This window comes from Balaenoptera borealis (genome assembly GCF_965194805.1).
Source record: "Balaenoptera borealis genome assembly, chromosome: 8".
Classification (NCBI taxonomy): Eukaryota; Metazoa; Chordata; class Mammalia; order Artiodactyla; family Balaenopteridae; genus Balaenoptera; species Balaenoptera borealis.
In genome coordinates this window covers 104,213,985-104,233,764 of record NC_138865.1, presented here as the reverse complement: position 1 = coordinate 104,233,764, position 19,780 = coordinate 104,213,985, and the positions used below count along the sequence as shown (strand labels likewise).

Below are 19,780 nucleotides of genomic sequence, written 5' to 3'. Positions count from 1 at the left end.
GTACTTCAAGATGGAGAGTTACACTTTAGATGAAAGGTGTGCTTAGCCAATTTGTAAATGACAGTTTTGTTTGGAAGATGTAGAGAAAATGGTTAGCCATCAGAGTTAATATCCAGAGAAATAGGAATGGAGTGGGACAAGGATAAATCTGTTTCTAACAGAATAATATTTAGCAGAAATAAATTTGAATTCCTGCTGTCAAGTACAAATAAGTGATTCCACAAGAACTGTTTGAGAAGTTGTCTCTAAGCAGGAACACTGATAGAGAGGGCTATGATTAGTTGACACAATCTCAACAAATCAACCGTACCACGTGCCACCAAAAGAACGGGACGCAGACATTTATTGTGCACTCTGTTGGATTATTACCTACACTTTATTTAGTCCTCAGAGCAACCATTTGAGACAAGTTTTATTTTATCCATCTTACAGTTGGACAACTGAAGTCTTCAAAAGAGAAAAAAAAATTTACAAGCTTACAGAGTAAGTGGAAAAATCAGAAATAAAAATCCAGTTAAACCTGATCCTTAAATCCTTTCATTCTACTTGGTTTCCTTCTCCTGACAGTCTGATATCCACTTCTAGCAAAGATGGAGTACTAGAGGCACTAAAACAACAACAAACAGACAAAATACATGAGATCATGGTTTTCAAGACACTGGACATTAGGCCAAAAAAATTAGATGAGTCTTATAATTGCCTCAGTTTACTGTCCTGAGAAGTTTTCTAGGTCATAGCACAAAGAGAGGAAACACAGACAAAGCCCAGTGAACTCTCTGAATTGAGATAATAGACTGGTGAATCCAGAGAGACCAAAGTGGTTAGTGTTCATGGAACAGAATATTGATGAGGAGAGAGCAGTACATGGAGAGAAATTCACAGACATGCAGAGGATCCTTGTCTAGTATTTAATTGACTACTGAACAGTGCTTTCATGTAAAGAAACTACTGAAAGCTGGGAGAAAACAACCAAAAAATTTAGAAGGAACAGTAGTAGATATTCATTCAAGACCAGAAATAGTGCATTTTCCCATTAGCCAGAATAGAAAATCTTGTGATTCATGGGACATTAGGTAGAAAACAAAAAAGGGTGTTGCCGCAGTAGTGGGAAATAATTAGATCTAGACTGAAGAGTGTTCTTATCTCAATCAACAAATCTTAAAAGCAAGACATAGGAGGATCATAATATTTCCAACTAACTTAACTGTATCTCAGAAAATAGATAAATAATATTTACAAGTATATAAATATAACCAGCCCCCAATAAGGTAATATTTACAATGTTCAGAATCCAGGATAAAACTACCAAGCATAAAATGAAAGAGAGGGACTTCCCTGGTTGCACAGTGGTTAAGAATCCGCCTTCCAATGCAGGGGACATGGGTTCGAGCCCTGGTCCGGGAAGATCCCACATGCCGCGTGTGCCACAGCTAAGCCCGTGTGTCACAACTACTGAGCCCACATGCCACAACCACTGAAGCTCGTGAGGCTAGAACCCGTGCTCTGCAACAAGAGAAGCCACCGCAATGAGAACCCCACGCACCACAACAAAGAGTAGCCCCCGCTTGCCGCAACTAGAGAAGGCCCACGAGCAGCAACGAACACCCAATGCAGACAAAAATTAATTAATTAATTAATTAATTTTTTAAAATGGAAGCGAAAAATATGGCTCATAATGAGGAGAAAAATCAATCACCTGAAACCGGTCCAAAACTGACACAGATTTTGAAAGTAGCAGGCAAAGACACTAAAACAGTCAGAAGTCATGCAATAAGACAGGAAAGCAACATCTTTAAAGTAGTGAAATTATAACTTTTAAAAAGTTACAATTTTTAAAAATTATGTCAACCTAGAACCTAGAATTTTATGCAGAGTGAAAATATCTTTGTAAAACAAAGGAAAAATAGACATTTTCAGGCATAGAAAAGCTGAAACAACTTACCACCACTAGACACGAATTAAAAGAAACATCAAAGGAATTCCTTTAGGCGGTAGGACAATACCAGAAGGAAATATGGATCAACACAAAGGAATGAAGGACACTGGAAATGGCAGCTACATATGAGTTTTTCTTACTATTGAATATTTAAAGCATTTTAAATGATCATTGATTTTTTTTTTTGATCATTGATTTTTTAAACAAAAAATAATAATAATATAATAATGGGATTTATGACATGTAAAAGGAAAATGTATGCCAACAATAAATAAAATTCAGAAGCAGAAAAGTGATACAATATCACTTGAAGGTAGACTGATATGTTAAAATATATATTATACATCCTAAAATAGCAAATAAAGTATTATAATTTATAAGTCAATAAAGGAAATAAATACAATCATAAAATATTCAATTAATTCCAAATAAAGGCAGGGAAAAAAAAAGGGAGCAAAGAACAGATGTGACAAACAGAAAACAAATAGCAATTTAATTAGCAATGATCAATTTAATACTAATCATATCAATTACAGTTTTAATATAAATGATCAAAATACCCTCATTAAAAGTCAAAGATTATAAAACAGATGAGAAATCCTATAAGAAACACAATTTATTAAATATAAAAAGACAAATATGTTAAAATTTGAAAGATGGAAAATGACATACCATGCTAACACTAATTAAAAGAAAGCGAAAGTGACTATCGATATCAGGATAAGTAGATTTCAGAGTAAAGAATAGTGCAAGGGATAAAGAAAGTCATTCCATACAAGGGGGGATTCATCAAAAGAGCATAATAATCCTAAACCTAATAACAGATCTTCAATATACACAAAGCAAAAATCAGAAGTAATGCCATAAAAAGTAGACAAAAAAGGCAAACAATAAAAACAAAAGAAGCAAACAAAAAAAGAAAACAACCAAACACAAAACCAAAAACAAACAATAAAAACACAACTAACAAAAAGAAAAACAAAAGAAAAAAACCACAAAATAAAACAAAAACAACAGCAAAAAATACAGGAAAGAAGCAATAAATAAATAAATAAATTTAATTAAATAAAAAATAAAATAAGAAAGATAAAAATTAAAAAAATTTTTTAAATGTTTAATAAAAATAAATACAATAAATAAAACAACAAGAACAAATTCCTTGGGACCTCCACTACCAGTGTCTTTGCCCCCATGGTGAGCTACAGCAAACCCCCATCTTCCCAGAAGACCCTCCAAACCTCTAGGGAAGTCTCTGGACCCATTGTGGACACTGTGGGGGAAGCTCAGACTCTCACCTGGCCCAACCCCTACATGTACATGCCCACAACGTCCACAGCTGCTACAGCTAGACACATCTCAGTTGCGGGAGCACTCACTGTCCATTTAGATGTTTTGCAGGTGCTGAGTTTACCAAGCCAATTGTGGGGGTTTAATCCGTGGCTGTGCAGCTTCAGGGAGAGATTTCAGTTCTTCTTCCTTAGTTGCACAGCCCCTGGGGCTTAGCTTTGGTTTCAACCCCACCTCTGCATGTGGGCCACCCTTAGGTGTCTGCTCCCCTGGGCATATATCTGGAGAAAACTGTAATTCAAAAAGACACATGAGCCCCAGTGTTCATTGCAGCACTATTTACAACAGCCAGGACGTGGAAGCAACCTAAATATCCATCAATGGAGAAATGGATAAAGAAGATGTGGTACATACATACAATGGAATATTCCTCAGCCATAAAAAAAGAACAAAATAATGCCATTTGCAGCAACATGGATGGAGCTAGAGATTCTCATACTAAGTGCAGTAAGTCAGACAAAGACAAATATCATATGATACTGCTTATATGTGGAACCTAAGAAAGGGTACAAATGAACTTATCTACAAAACAGAAATAGAGTTACAGATGTAGAAAACAAACTTATGGTTACCAGGGGGTAAGTGGGGGAGGCATAAATTGGAAGATTGGGATTGACATAAACACATGACTACATATAATATAGATAACTAATAAGGACCTACTGTATAGCACAGGTAATGGTCTATATGGGAAAAAAATCTAAAAAAGAGTGGATATATGTATAACAGATTCACTTTGCTCTACACCTGAAACTAACACAATGTTGTAAGTCTACTCTAATAAAAAAATTTTTTAAAGTAGACAAATCCACAATTATACTTAAAGATATCAACACTCATCTCTCAATAATTAATGGAAGTAATCGACAGAAAACAGGAACAGATATAAAAGATTTGAGCAAAACTATCAACCGACTTGACTTAACTGACTTTTACAGTACACCACTCAACAACAGAATGATAAACATTCAAGTGCACAAAATTTTTTACCTAGATGGAATACATTCTGGGCCATGAAATAAGTCTCAATAAATTTTAAAAGATTAAATTTATACAAAGTATTGTCTTTAACCAGAATGGAATTAAATTAGAAAGATCTCCAGAAAATCCAAAGACATTTGGTAAATAAATAACTCACTTCTAAATAACCATAGAAGAAAGAAAAGTAAAAGGTAAATTGGAAAAATTTTGAGCTAAATAAAAATAAAAACACAGTATATCAAAACATGTGAGTTACTTCTAATGCAGTTCTTCAAGGGAGATTTATGGCACTAATACCTTTATTAGGAAAGAAGAAAGATCCCAATACCATGACATCATTTCCAGTATTAAAAACTAGAAAAAGAAGAGTATATTGAATCTAAAGTAAGTTGGAGAAAGGACATACTAAAAATCAGCACAGAAATCAATAAAATAGAAAACAGAAAAATAACAGAGATAAATCATTGAATCAAATATCTGCTTCTTTTAGAATATCAATAAAATTGATTAATAACTAGTAAGACTGAAAGATAGAGATAGAAATAGAGAGACAGACACACATCATTTGTGAATGAGAAAATTGACATCATTATAGAGTCTACTGATTTTAAAAGGTCAATAAGGAAATATTATAGCAACTTTATGCTAACAAATTCAACAATTAAATGAAATGGAAAAATTCCCTGAAAGAAAATTCCAAAGTTCATTCAAGAAGAAAAAAGGAAATAATCCATATCTATTAAATAAATTGACTTTGTAGTTAAACATCCCACAGGGAAAACCCCAGTCCCCAGTGGTTTCACTGATGATTCTACCAAACATTTATGGGAACAATAATTGCCATTCTACATGACCTCTTCCAGAAAATTGTAGAGGAGGGACTGTTGCCCAACTCATTCTATGAGGCAAACACTATTCTTATCCAAAAACCAAAAAAGGACATTACAAATAAAAGGAAAATGCATTCCAGTATCCCTGATGAATATAAATGCAAAATTCTAAATAAATGTTTAGTAAATCAAACAAACAATATGTGACAAAGACAGTGCACAATAACCAAGTGAGGTTTATCCCAGGAATGTCAGGTTAGTTTAACATTTGAAAATAAACTAATATAATTTTTCATATTAACAGACTAAAGGAATAAAAAATATGATCATATCAGTACATGCAGAAAAAGCATTTGACACAATCAAACATCTATTCCTAATTAAACAAAAGAAAACAAAAACAAACAAACCTCTAAGCAAACTAAAAATAGAAGGTAACTTCCCAATCTGATAACAAATAAACAAACAACCCTGAAGCTAATATCATACTTAATGGTGAAAGACTGAATGGTTTCCCCTAAGATCTCAAACAAGATAACAATAATTACTCTTATCTTTAATTTTTTACATTGTAGTGGAGGTTGTATGTAACAAGTGAAATAAGACAAGAAAAAGAAAATAAAAACTCCTAGATTAAAAGGTGAAAATAAACTGCTTAATCTACAGATGACATGATCTTTTAAGTAGAAAATTCAACAAAATCTACACACCCCCATATTTTTTTCCTTTTTAAAATTTATTTATTTTTTATTTATTTATTTTTGGCTGCATTGGGTCTTTGTTGCTGCATGTGGGCTTTCTCTAGTTGCGGCGAGCGGGGGCTACTCTTCATTGCAGTGTGCAGGCTTCTCATTGCGGTGGCTTCTCTTGTTGCAGAGCATGGGCTCTAAGTGCACAGGCTTCAGTAGTTGTGGCTCACGGACTCTAGAGCACAGGTTCAGTAGTTGTGGTGCATGGCCTTAGTTGCTCCGTGGCATGTGGGCTCCTCCTGGACCAGGGCTTGAACCTGTGTCCCCTGCATTGGCAGACGGATTCTTAGCCACTGCACCACTAGGGAAGCCTCCCCTTCTATATTTTTTTAAAACCTGAACTTAATAAATTAGATTAGCAAAGTTGCAAGATACAAGAAAAAGGTTAAAAAAATTATATATGTGTGTGTGTGTGTGTGTGTGTGTGTGTGTGTGTGTGTGTTTTTGCAACAAACAGGAATTCAAATTAAAGAAATACTACCATTTACAATACCATTTAAATATGAAATACTTAGGAATGAATCTGACAAAAGACCTGTATGCTGCCACTTCCACAACATTGCTGAGAAAATTAAATAAGAACTAAATAAATATAGAAATATATTGTGTTCTGGGTCAAAAACTCAATGTTATTAAAATGTCAGTGCTCCCAAATTGATCTGTAGATTCAATACCATCCCAATAAAAGTTCTAGCGAACATTTTAATAGAAAAATATTTTATAGAAAATATATTTAAATTTATATAAAATTGACAAAGAGGAATTAATTTACTTTGTCATAAAAATTCAACTTATGGTTTGGCATTTAAAAGATGTTTTCTTAGTAATTTAATATTTAAATGACAAACTTATTAAGAGCAATAAATTGACACGAAGACAGATTTAAATTCATTAAAAGGCATAACTTTGTTACAGTTGCTGATGACATGTTAGACTTCTTTGAGGTGTTCAAGTTCATATCAGAGGAGACAAGTATTATAAAATATTAGAAGTGGAATCTAGGTGATGGGTATATTGGTGTTGAATTAAAAACTCTTTAAATTTGTTATATTTTATCCTATTTTATTCTTAATTTGGTATTTGTATTACTCAGGGTTATCCAGAAAAACAGAACAAATAGGATAGATAGATAGATAGATAGATAGATAGATAGATAGATAGATAGATTTATTATAAGGAATTAACTCATGCAGTTATGGAGGCTGGTAAGTCCTAAGATGTACAGGATAAGTTAGCAAGTTTGAGACCCACGAGAGCCAATGGTTTAGTTCCAGTCTGAGTATCAAGGTCTGAAAACCAGTTAAGCCAGTAGTATAGTTTTAGTCAGAAGGGCAGCAGGCTTGAGACTCAGGAAAAGACAATGTTTCAGTTTTTGTGTCTGAAGACACAAAAAAGCAGATGTCCTAGTTTGAAGAGTATCAAGCAGGAAAAGAGCTGATACCCCAGTTCAAAAGCTATCAGGCAAGAAGAATTCTCTCTTATCAGGAAGGATCAGCCTTCTTATTTTATTCATGCCTTCAACTGATTGGATGAGACCCACCCATGTTAGGGAGGGCAATCTGCTTCACTCAGCCTACAGATTTAAATGTTAATCTCATCAAAAATGCTCTCAGTGGGCTTCCCTGGTGGCACAGTTTTTGGGAATCCACCTGCCAATGCAGGGGACATGGGTTCGAGCCCTTGTCCGGGAAGATCCCACATGCCGTGGAGCAACTAAGCCTGTGTGCCACAACTACTGAGCCCATGTGCCACAGCTACTGAAGCCTGCATGCCTAGACCCCGTGCTCCGCAACAGGAGAGGCCACTGCAATGAGAAGCCTGCGCGCCGCAACAAAGAGTAGCCCCCGCTCGCCCCAAGTAGAGAAAGCCCGCGTGCAGCAATGAGGACCCAACACAGCCAAAAATAAATAAAGAAATAAAAATTTTTTTAAATGCCCTCAGAATAATGTTTAAGAAAATATCTGGGCACCCCATGGCCCAGTCAAGTTGACTCATGAAATTAATCATCACAGGACTATTAAAGAGACCACCATGCAGTGCCAGGATGCTCTTAAGATGTCATATTTGAGCAGAAACCTGAATGCACTGAAGAAATGAGCCGTGAGACTCTTATGGAAAGAGACTTCCATTCAGTTAGAAAGGAAACAACAGTTCCAATGACTGTGAGTCAGAGAGTCCTTAATATGCTTTAGGAATAGCAAGAAGACTGGAGTAGCTTGTATGGGAATGAGTACTGGAAACGGTGATAAAAGAAGTCAGATATAGCCGGGGGTCAGATCATGAATGGCCTTGTAGGACATCAAAAACACATGGATTATATTCTATTTCTGAAAAGTTGGCACTAGAAGATTAGGAGCAGAGAAGTGACATGAAGTGCTTTGAGAAAAGACATAAGGGTGAGAGACAAGAACAAAAGCAGGGCGCTCCCTTGAGAGCCTGTTTCTATAATTTAGTTTCATTTCCTTGAAAGGAGAGTACAGAATACACCCTGCTAGTTTGCAGCAAGTGTCCCGGTTTGAATGAGGCTCACCACATGGACAGCCTAGTGTCCCATGTACACCTTCCTTCAGGATTCTGCCCTGAAACATGGAAGTTGACATATGTCAGGGTCATTGACTGTCCTGATCTCAGAGGGCAGTTGCTAACTACCCTCAGGAATTCTTTTGCAACATCAGAAGCTGTAGGCTCATTAGACTCAAAGCATGTGAACCACCACCACAAGTCAACTTTGATTTAGAGCAAAGGAGCTGGCATTGCTTGAAGGTGAGGTCACTGGAATCGGAGCCTTGATGAAGTTTCTCAGAAAGAAAACATTGTGCTGTGTTTGTGTCTCCCTCACATTCCTCCTTCCCTCTTGCCTCGCTTCCCACCACATGTGGGTTGGCTGTTCCCAAGGCCCCAGGGATTGAAGGAAAGTTATTGAGTTTGGAGCATATCAAAGCATCTACACAAAACCAGGGAGAAGCCCCCTTAACCTGGGCACAGTTTTCCAAGGAAAAATACTCCATGTTTAATGGAAGAAAGAGACTGAAAGAGGTAGCAACTTCAGCCTGTTGCAGAAAACAACACTTGGTGTGTACTCATGGAATTCACTACATAATAAGGAGGCTAATTCTCCAGCTGTGAGTCAGAGTCTGGCTGATGTAAAGTGATGGAGGGAAAAGCTCCTGGGAGTTTATACACAGGGAGATTTTCCAGGACTCTTTGTCTTATTGACAAAGGCTGGGACCGCAGTTTCAAGATACCTGTGTTTCAGGATCCAGCGGAGTTATGTAAGCCTGAAATGGTCACTTTGTTCCTTTGGCTTCAGTTTTCTCTTCTGTAAAATAAGGGTTGCAATACTATTTCTTCTGTAGGGTGAAAGTGAGGATCAGGATGGGAAAGTGCTTTGTAAACTACAAAGTCGTTGCCAGTGTTAAGTTTGCTTTACTCTCATACCGTTCAACTAATATGTGTCTATATTTATCTTCAAGACTCACTCTGTGTATGGCCCTGTTCTAAGTCTGGAGACTGAACCACAGTGAAGTGCCCAGTTGAGACAGAAACTTAAAATTGTTTTGTTTGCTTATAAAGGTGAAAATAGTGGTAATTTGAAAGGTATACACAGTTTCCCAGGTTCCTTTGGCCTCACCTTAGGAGGCAGTTACTCATTATCTAGCCGCACTCCCTCCTCCAGTCTTTCCATCTCAGAAGATGCTTTCACATGACACCTACCCAATTGCTCAAGTCAAAATTATAGGAGTCATCTTTGATTTCTCTTTCCTTTACCTCTTCCACATCTAGTCTATCACTGAGTCCTACTTCCTTCACCTGCAGAAAGTATCCTGAAATCTCTCCTCCCTGGCCAACTCTACTGCTACCATTCAGACACAAGCCATACTCATCTCTCACCCTGCCTATCATGATGGCTTTCCAACTGCTTTCTCTGTTTCCACTATTATCATCTACCGTATCTTTTCTCCAAAGCAGTCAAAAGGATCTTTTAACTATACCATGCCATTTTCTTGCTTAAAAGCATCAAATTATCTGGATTTCAAGTTCCTTAACATGGCTACTCATGCCCTGCAGGACTGGACTCTGTCTCTAGTCAGAGCTCAGCTCGTCTTCCACATTTTCCCTCTGCTCTAGTCATACCAACATTCATTCTGTTCCTTAAGAGCTGATTATTCCCATCTCAGGGCGTTCCCCTAGCTGTTTCCTTTGCGTGAAAGCTTTGAGCCCAGATCTTTGCATGGCTGCCTCCTCTTCTTCTTAGTCAAGTCTCAGTCAAACATCTTGACCTCAGAAATGCTTCTCTGACCACCCAGTCTAAGGACTACCAGCCTAGTCACTTTCTCACTATGCTACCTTTTATTTTCCTGGCATTCATCATTATCTGCAAGTTATCTGGTTTATCTGTTTACATCTTTGTTGTCTGTTTCCACCTATACCAGAAACTCCATGAAAACAGGAATCTTTCTTATTTATCTACTTCCATACTCTACCTGGCTGCCAGTCTTGCCTTGACTCAGGCATGGAATAGCATCTAGTACAAAAGAACCTCCCAATCAGTTTATTTAGAGTGGATGAAGTAGACCCTTATATACTGAGAAAAATCACTTTATAGCCCCTTTTAGGTATCAGTGTAAAACAAAAACTCCAAAAGTCACTCCTAGTTATTCAAGATGATCTTAGTTGAACACCACCACCCACCTAATGTAAATTCCTCAGATTTAGATGACAAGTTGATAAGTGCACATATATATACATAATATTTATATGTATTTTAAATAAAATCAGGCTTCAGAAAGTTACTTCCCTGGAAAAAATATTCTCCTAAATCATAGAGTGTTCTTGTGGAATTATGAGCAGCTGCGTATAGGAGAAGCAGAGTAGATAAAAAGGAATTATACGTAAGGGGTGTGTAGATCTGATACATTCATCATATTGATCTAGTGGGAAGCTTGTTAGAGAGAGAGAGAGAGAAAGAGGACAGAACGGAACTCAGCAGTACAGAGAACATAGAGTGAGTTACCCTCACCTGGTATTATTTACCAGTGCATAGAGAAGTACCAAACAATGAAGACTGTCTACTCTACATCAAGGGGCCATAATACCCACTTGTGGGCGAACGTGAAGTTTTCCCTGAAGAGAATGTATAATCCCCTTTGTCAGTCATCCGGGGAGCGATCTAATCCTGTTGCAGAAGATAAGGACTGGGTCAAGAACTCTTTAGAAACTAGGAGGGAAAAGTTCCCACTTTTCGGGGCTTCCCTGGTGGCGCAGTGGTTGAGAATCTGCCTGCCAATGCAGGGGACGCGGGTTCGAGCCCTGGTCTGGGAAGATCCCACATGCCACGGAGCAACTGGGCCCGTGAGCCACAATTACTGAGCCTGCGCGTCTGGAGCCTGTGCTCCGCAACAAGAGAGGCCGCGATGGTGAGAGGCCCGCGCACCGCGATGAAGAGTGGTCCCCCACTTGCCGCAACTAGAGAAAGCCCTCGCACAGAAACGAAGACTCAACACAGTCATAAATAAAAAATAAATTAAAAAAAAAAAAAAAGTTCCCACTTTTATACGGAGGCAGGCTTCATTAGACTTGGCTGTGATGGGGAGATGCTTAGCAACCCCAGGCAACTGGGATGTGACGGGTGAGGGGGGCGTGCGTGGAACCAGTTCCTGCGTAAGACTGAGAGCTAGGCAAGCATGACTACATAAGGGACCATCAAGTTGTACTTGACCAGTGGATTTTGAATGAAGCCACTTCTTGGAGCAATTACATGTTACACTCTGTGTCCTATGTCCATTCTGTTATCCTCAGTGTCTAAGAGTGTTTCCTCATCCTTGGTCAGAGCAGGAGGTAGAAATGAACCTAGCCCAGTGAGGACAGCTGTGCCCGGTAGAATGGCAGCCTAGTGAGGGCCAAGGCAACCTACAAAGTTAGATAATGTCACAACCAGATGGTGTGGAAGAAGGAAGGATTTCCCTCTGCCTGTACGTATCAGAGTATAACCTGCAAAGGTCTCTTCAACAGCCAAGAAACACTAGGTGGGGTGGTGTAACACTTTGGGGGTTTAGACTGGTTGGAGTACAGGCTACAATCATTTGGGTATAAAAAGAAGTGTTGCTAATTTTGGAGTCACAGGCTGCTTGTCCAGAGGTAAACAGCTCACATAGAGATGAGAGGACACAGAGTGACCTTCGGGGAGCTCACCGTTGGCTAAGTAGTTTCAGTCTCTCAGAGCCCTCACAATCCTTCCTGTGTCCCTCCAGGAGCGAAGTGCAATAGTTGGAAAATAGCTGAGTCCTTCCTAGAGCCTAGCAGAACTCCACATGGAAAGGGGCTTCTGGAAACTTTTCCTAATCCCGGGGAAACACGTTCTTTAGTCTGGAGGGGAAGATCAGGTAAGTCACATCCCAGAGGAGGTCAGTTGCTGGACGTATGTTTAGGCTTATGTTGCTGGTGGGCTCAGCTCCGCGGGTGTGGGACCAGTGCGGCCACGCAGACCCTGCGCTCGGAAGGGCCACACAACCTGGGTTTAATGCTCCCCAGTCACTGTCTTGAAATCCTTAATTTTTTGTTTGGATTTGTACTGCGTAAGTGAAGTCTGATGGGACAATAGATCATGCACCAGGGGCTTGGAGCCTGAGCTCCAAGCAGGCCTCCCCCTCCCAGCCCTGTCCTTTGCCCTCATCATCCAGAATGATGACCAGGTAGTGATGGGCAGGGTGAGGCCCGTGTCCCACTGTTACCCTCTACCTCCTGCGGGGTCCTGAGTGCAGAATGTTTAGGGGTCAGGCACACAGGCTCCATGGTGAATCTGGGAGGGGCGTGGCAGCAGCCTTCCCTGCCCCAGGTTGGCAGCGTCTCTGCCCATTCTGCAGGTGAGTCAGTGGTGGGGGTGAGCCTCTCACCCACCCATGATCCAGGTACCAAGTGTGACCCAGTGTGGAGGTTGCAGTTCTTTGATGGCTGCACATCCCCCGGGTGTTGGAGCAGGGGACCCTGGGAAGGGAAGGCTGCATCTCGCCTCCAGCCAGGGCATGCTACATCAGGCTGGAGGATCCTGCCAACAGCCAGGTGAATACAAAAGTGTGTAGCGTGGGGCTCTGTGCACCCAGGAAGGTCTGCGCTCACACTGTGAGTGTCCTCCTGCCAGAGGGAGTGCAGCATTCAGTAGCAAACATAAAACATCCTGACAGGCTGGGAGAGAGACTGTGGAAGAAAGGAAGCTATGTTTTTGTACCTTTAATGGCACTTTTGTCCTGATTTTGAACAAGAAGCCCCACAAATTATATAGCCAGCCCTGGTTGCATGCATAGTTTTTTGACTGTCCAGATCATCTCTGCATTCCTACCCCCAGACTTTACCTGCCCAAGAAGGCAGGGAGACCATTTCTCAAAGGCAGTGACAGGGTTCAGAAGAGTGGTGGGTGAGCAATTGGCAGTTGAGGTTGGAGGATCTCAGCTGAAAGTCTGAAAAGATAAGAGCTGTCCCCAAAGTTTCACTTTAGCCTGCTCACTGCACTTTCCAGAAGTGGATAGGAGGGGCGCCTAACTAAAGTCTATCCCTAAAAACAAACCTTCAAAACTATGTGAAGTCAAGACGGTGGCTAGAGGTTTCCTTTCCTGTTGGACTGTAGGAATTTTGGGGTGTTTTCCCACCCAGTTATTCCCAACACAATCTAAAATGTTATACTTGTAAAACTCCAGAATGTCAGAAAAAGGGAAGAAATCAAAGGTTTTCTAGTTCAACTCATACAATTTACAAATGGGGAGAGTAAATTCTGCACCACTAAGTGAGACAAAACTGTTCAAAGTTGTTAGAATTAATGGGTGAGTAGCAGAATTTAGATAAAGGACTTCTGAGACCTAGTCCAGGGCACTTTCTGCTAAATCTGAGTATTTCTTTCTTCCTTTGGAGTGGCTTTTATTTCATGAATATTAGATGTGCCAAAGCCAGCATTTATTTAAAAAAATTGTCACCATGTATTGAGTGGCCAGTGCCTGGCAGGCACTCATTATTCATGGTTTCTTTTAAGGTCACAACAATCTTGTAAAGATATTATCATGGCAACATTTTACAAGTGAGGATGTGATTTCTCCAAAGAGTAGAAGTTGCATAGTTAGTGTATAAGCTGGGATTCAAATCCAGGTTAGTATAACTCTGAGAGCATTGTAGTAGGTTGAATGGAACCCAAAGAATAAGTCCACCTGGAACTTGTGAATGTGACCGTATTTGGGAAGAGAGTTTTTGCCGATATAGTTAAGCTAAGGATCTTGAGATGAGATCATTCTGGATTACTGGTGAATCCTAAATCCAATGGTAACTGTCCTTATAAAGAGACACAAAAGAAGACACAGACACACAGAGGAGAAGGTGGTGGGAAGATGAAGGCAGAGATTGGAGTGATGTGGGTATAAGGCGAGGAGTGTGAGGTTGCTGGCAGCCCCCTGAAGCTAGGAGAAAAGCCTGGAACAGATTCTTCCTCAGACCCTCCAGAAGGATCCAACACTGCCAACACAATTGACTTCAGACTCCTGGCCTCCAGATCTGTAGAGAATAAATTTCTGTTGGTTTAGACCACCAAGTTTGTCATAATTTGTTTCAGCAGTCCTAGGAAATGAATACACCTGTGCTTTTTTTTTTTCACATCTTATAGCTTCTTCTATATACTTTTCTTTCTTTAGCTTACTTCCTAGTCTCAAGTAGTCCCTCAACAGGAAGATTCTCTAGGTACCGGTTAGAAAAAGAATTCAAAGAAAATAGCTGATAACTGATGGCTATTTTGCAAGCCCTATCTGGATCCGTTGATTCAATTACACAAGCAAGAATTCTTAAAATACATTTCCTTGGAAAAATTAGGGGAAGCACCTACGGTGAATTGCAAACCATCGTTCCAGTTGCTTTTTGTAAAAAATGACACAGGCCACTGAAATGATTCATAAATCATGTGATTTTTAATATAGATGATACCGTGCAGAACTTCTTTGTTTACCAGGACCTTTCTTTCACATGCATGATCTCATTTTGTTCCCATGCGAAACCTGTGTTTCTCATGTTATTTTATTCATGAGAAGACAGTAGTTCAGTGAGTTATCTGCCCAGGATACCATAGCTAATACGTGTCAGAACAGAGACCTAAGCCCAGCTTACTTGCTAAAATGCTTTTACCACTATGAAATGAAAGAATCACTGGCCTTTATGGTACAACCCTTGTTTTAGTGGTGGAGAAGTGACTTGTGCGTTGAACTCTTAGTAGAAGCAGAAGAGAGATCAAAAGACAGCTGAAAGGATTGCACACCAGGCTCTTGCTTTTCTTATTTGGTCTGATGCAAAGCATTTTCTGGATAAAGAGAGATGATTGTGTGAGGCATTGTGGAATTTTAAATTGGGATTCAAGTCATAAAACACCCAGATGTTTTGGAGCAAAGCCTCCGAACACGCTAGAGAATGTACAGTGATGACCACAGCCCAGCCACATTTGAGATACAGATTTGAAGAGGACCCTCACTTTTCTAGTTTGTTCCAATGGCCAAATTTGGGGTAAAAACTCAAATGGGAGTGGGGGTACACTTTAAAAATGTGTAATATTTATAACGTCTTCTATTCATTTTATGTCTTTGAATCCCTATAGCCCTGAGACATAGAAAGTATTGTCATCATTTTTTAGAGGGGACCAGTGACTTACCCAAAGTGACACAGCAAGAAAGATGTAGTGAGACTGGGATTCTAACCCAGATTTACATACCCCCCTTTCCATCAGACTTTGTAATAAAATTGTACTGTAGAGGTGAATTTGATTCCTGCCAATGGACCAGAAGTTTTACAATGTGTCATCTGCAGCGTTGGAACTCAGTGCCCCCAAGGAGCTCTGAGTCAAGTTGGGAAAAGGCAGAAGAAAAAAGAAGCCTTAATACAGCACCTAAATTACAACTACCATTCTGAATACTTACAATTTCAAAAGGCCATACTTGAGTGTTTACCATGAGCTCTCCACAATTAAACACTTATTGTGTACCATCTAGGGTGCCAATTAGAAATAAGCAAGTTCTGAGTAATAGTCATTAAAACAATACAGGTATTTATTAACTGATTTATCAAGAAGTCTGGTAGTTGACAATTCCAGGCTGGTTTTGTGGCTCAGTGATGCCATCAAGGACCCAGGATTTCAGGACTTCCCTGGTGGCGCAGTGTTTAAGAATCCACCTGCCAATGCAGGGGACACGGGTTCGATCCCTGGTCGGTGAAGATCCCACATGCCGCGCAGCAACTAAGCCTGTGTGCCATAACTGCTGAGCCTGTGCTCTAGCGCCCGCGAGCCACAACTCCTGAGCCCACATGCCACAACTACTGAAGCCCACGTGCCTAGAGCCTGTGCTCTGCAATAAGAGAAGCCAGCGCAATGAGAAGCCTATGCACCTCAACAAAGAGTAGCCCCTGCTCGCCGCAACTAGAGAAAGCCCATGCACAGCAATGAAGACCCAACGCAGCCAAAAATAAATAAATAAAAATAAATTAATTAATTTAAAAAAGAAAAAAAAGGACCCACGATTTTATCTATGTGCTTGCTATCTCATGATTTTAAAATGGTTTCTGTAGCACCAGGCCCCAAATGCTCACACTAGTGTCCTAAGGTGGGGGAAAGGGTTCTGTAAAAGGCTCTGTCTTTTTATCAGAGACTTAACTCTGTGTCAGGCATTGTGTTTATCTCATTTAATTTTCACACACACACATGCAAATAACATTGAAAAAGTTATAATATTGTCTACACCTTACAGATAAGGCAATCTAAGGATTATTTAATTTGCCCAAGATATGGGCCCAGAATTAAAACTCAGGTCTAAAATATTCCAAAGGATGGGCCTTTAACCACCAGAGTGCTATAAAACCACTTTGCTGAAAGCTATAATCCTTCCACAGTGAAATCCAGGCAGCCGTCAGGTATTTGTAGCCCTGTGACATAGCAGTTGAAACTACTTTTCCCCTTCATTGAACAGATGAGGGCCCTGCAGCAAAGAAGATGGGGAGTCCTCCCAATTCATCCCACCCTAGACTCCAGCTCAGGTCTCCTGCTCGGCTGTGTAGAAACTTCTCTCTTTATCCCTCCTCAACTTAATTCTATTTCAGTCTAGGAAAGGACAAGACTAAGACGAGCATACACTTTAAATATTCCAGTGGGCAGGTGAGGTGGTAGAGGTGCAGTGGGGTGCATTGCTGTCATATCTCAGGCAAGGCTAAAATACCAAGAATTTTCCTCCTTTTCCCATAAAAACATTCCATGAAAGAAACCACTTCAAGATGCTGTTGTCTTGCTATGCAGGAGTCAGGAGTGGGGGGTGGGAGGGAAGAAAAAAGGAAGAAAAGAAAGTAAAAGAGCCTAGAATGTCTTTCAATGTATATCAGCAGCAAAACTCCGCCACTCTCTCCCTTTTTTTTTTTTAAATTTATTTATTTATTTATTTATTTTATTTTTGGCTGTGTTGGGTCTTTGTTCTGTGCGCGGGCTTTCTCTCTAGTTGCAGAGAGTGATGTGCAGGCTTCTCACTGTCGTGGCTTCTCTTGTTGCAGAGCACGGGCTTTAGAGCGCAGGCTCAGCAGTTGTGGCACATGGGCTTAGTTGCTCCACGGCATGTGGGATCTTCCCAGACCAGGGATCAAACCCGTGTCCCCTGCATTGGCAGGCAGATTCCCACCCACTGCGCCACCAGGGAAGCCCCCACTCTCTCCCTTTTAACCACTGCTTACAGCAGAGACTGTTTATCAGTTATCTTGGCTTCTTTCATAAAGACCTTGACTCCTCTGGCTGGACAAGGGCAAATGAGCCAGAACGGTTTGTTTATGTTTGCCCTGCCTTTAATGTGTCTTCATTTCAAAGTCCTTTTTTCTTCTTCTTGGCTATGCTGTTGTCACTTTCTCTGCACCAGATTTTAATACCTTCAAGACTTGTGATTGCTTTGTTTTGATAGTAATATTCAATTAGCGTAGCCCCTAGGGGCCCTCTCCAAAGTCCTGTCTTTCTTGGTGCCTCATCAAATGTAATTTAGGAATTAGAGTGGGTGATGGGGTAGAAGCTAACAAAGAATTATACCACCATAATGGAAAACTTAAGCCAATCATATTTTCACTTAAGTTCTGAAAATTTTGAACTGTAGGGAGATTGTAGCAGGCATATTGGGTTCTTAAATCAGCCTAATTTGCCAGGCAAATTAGATAATTAACAGAGATCTTCTTAAAGGGTTATTAGCAAAGTTAGAGCTGAACATGTGACAATTACAATACATGTTTTCCTCATAAAACAGCCAACATGATGACTAGTAATTAACCTAGGAGCTGACAGAGCATTATTTCTTCTGTTCCTTTCCCAAATGGAATTGTGCCACAATGACAAGGAAAGCCCAAGAGATGTTGATTTGTTCATATAATATATTACTTTCATATATTTATTATTTATGCCATACCTTTGTCCAAAAATATCTATCTGGCACTCCATGTTAATAACATCAGTATCAAGAAATCTTATTTATTTCTCATAATCTGTGGTGAGATGATTCCAAGTAATGTCTCCTAGTTGTAGAGATAATATGTCTAGATGTTTTTTCTTAGAACAGGATAGATAATATTTTTATTAAACAGAAAGTAACTAGTGTTGAGCACATACACTGTGCCAGGCATGGGACTAAGTGACTTCTACTTATCTCATTTAATTCTTCCAACAACCTTATGAGGTAGTTTTTATTAATCCCATTTTGTGGAGAATGCTGAAGCTTAGAGAAGTAAAATGATTGGAATCAGATTTATCTGATTTGCAAGGCTATGTTCTTTCTTCTACATCACAGTGCATATGCACACACACACAAACACACATATGTGTCAATTTGTATTTGTGCTGAAAATCTTCTGATTTGACATAAGGTAGAATATGATGAATGGTCCATTTAGTTGCATTCTTCCAGGATCACACATCCAGAAGTCACCACACACAGACCACACCATTTTAATTTGTGATCCTTCCAGAATACCTAAATGTGTTGGTGAGACACATAAGTTGTCCCTTTTTTCCTAATAAAATGTCAAGTTTTTTTAACCAAGTTTACAAAAGGGTCCCATAGTGCAGTAGCTAATGAAGCATGTCTCAAGATGGCTTTGCCCTAATGAGACAGATTTTAGGGACCATTCTCAATACAGATAAGGTACTTCCAGAGCTGAGGATATCACCAAATTCTTGTTACACATCAAAACTTTTATACTCGGGGTTTATATTTCCATCCCCAGGTATAGAAAGACCAAACATTCCCAATATATACTTTCTTTTTGAGGGAGTTTACAAGTAACAATTGTATATATTTAAGGTGTACATAATGGTTTGACATATATATGCATAGTGAAATGCTTACTAGAGTCAAGCTAATTAACATATATCCCCACTTAGTTACCCCTTTTCCCCCTTTTTTATGCATAGAGCATCTGAAATACACTCTCTTAGAAAATCTCCAATATTAAGTTTATTATTATCTATAGTCATCATGCTGTATATTAAATATTTATACTTATTCATCCTACACAGCTGCCAATTTGTACTCTTTGACCAATATCTCCCCATTTCCCCCAACTCTCTGCCGTTGGTAACCACCGTTCTACTCTCTGCTTCTATGTATTTGACTTTTTATGTCCTACGTATAAGTGAGATCATACAGTTTTTTCTTTCTTTGTCTGGCTTATTTCAGTTAGCATAATGTCCTCCAGATTCATCTATGTTGTCACAAATCGCAGGATTTCCTTCTTTTTACAGCCTGAATAATATCCTATTCTAGCTAGCTAGCTAGCCAGATACAAATATTACATTTTCTTTATCCATTCATCTGTGAAGGTACACTTAGATTGTTTCCATATCTTGGCTACTGTGAATAATGCTACAATTAAAATGGAAGTGCAGATATCTCTTCAATATAGTGATT

The 19,780-nt window shown here is 39.5% G+C and overlaps 1 long non-coding RNA gene across 9 annotated transcripts in view; it reads left to right on the top strand.

Annotated features, from left to right (window-relative positions):
- LOC309633436 overlaps positions 1–19,780 on the top strand; it is a 360,009-nt gene that overhangs the window by 107,704 nt on the left and 232,525 nt on the right. For 6 of the 9 annotated variants that reach the window (XR_014247507.1, XR_014247508.1, XR_014247510.1 and 3 more), the window contains one exon: positions 12,095–12,226. The exons of 2 other annotated variants lie outside the window; for them this stretch is intronic. This is a non-coding gene — a long non-coding RNA (uncharacterized lncRNA). Of the gene's footprint in view, positions 1–432; positions 484–12,094; positions 12,227–19,780 lie in introns of all 9 variants that reach the window. One more of the 9 variants, XR_014247511.1, reaches the window with a different exon arrangement.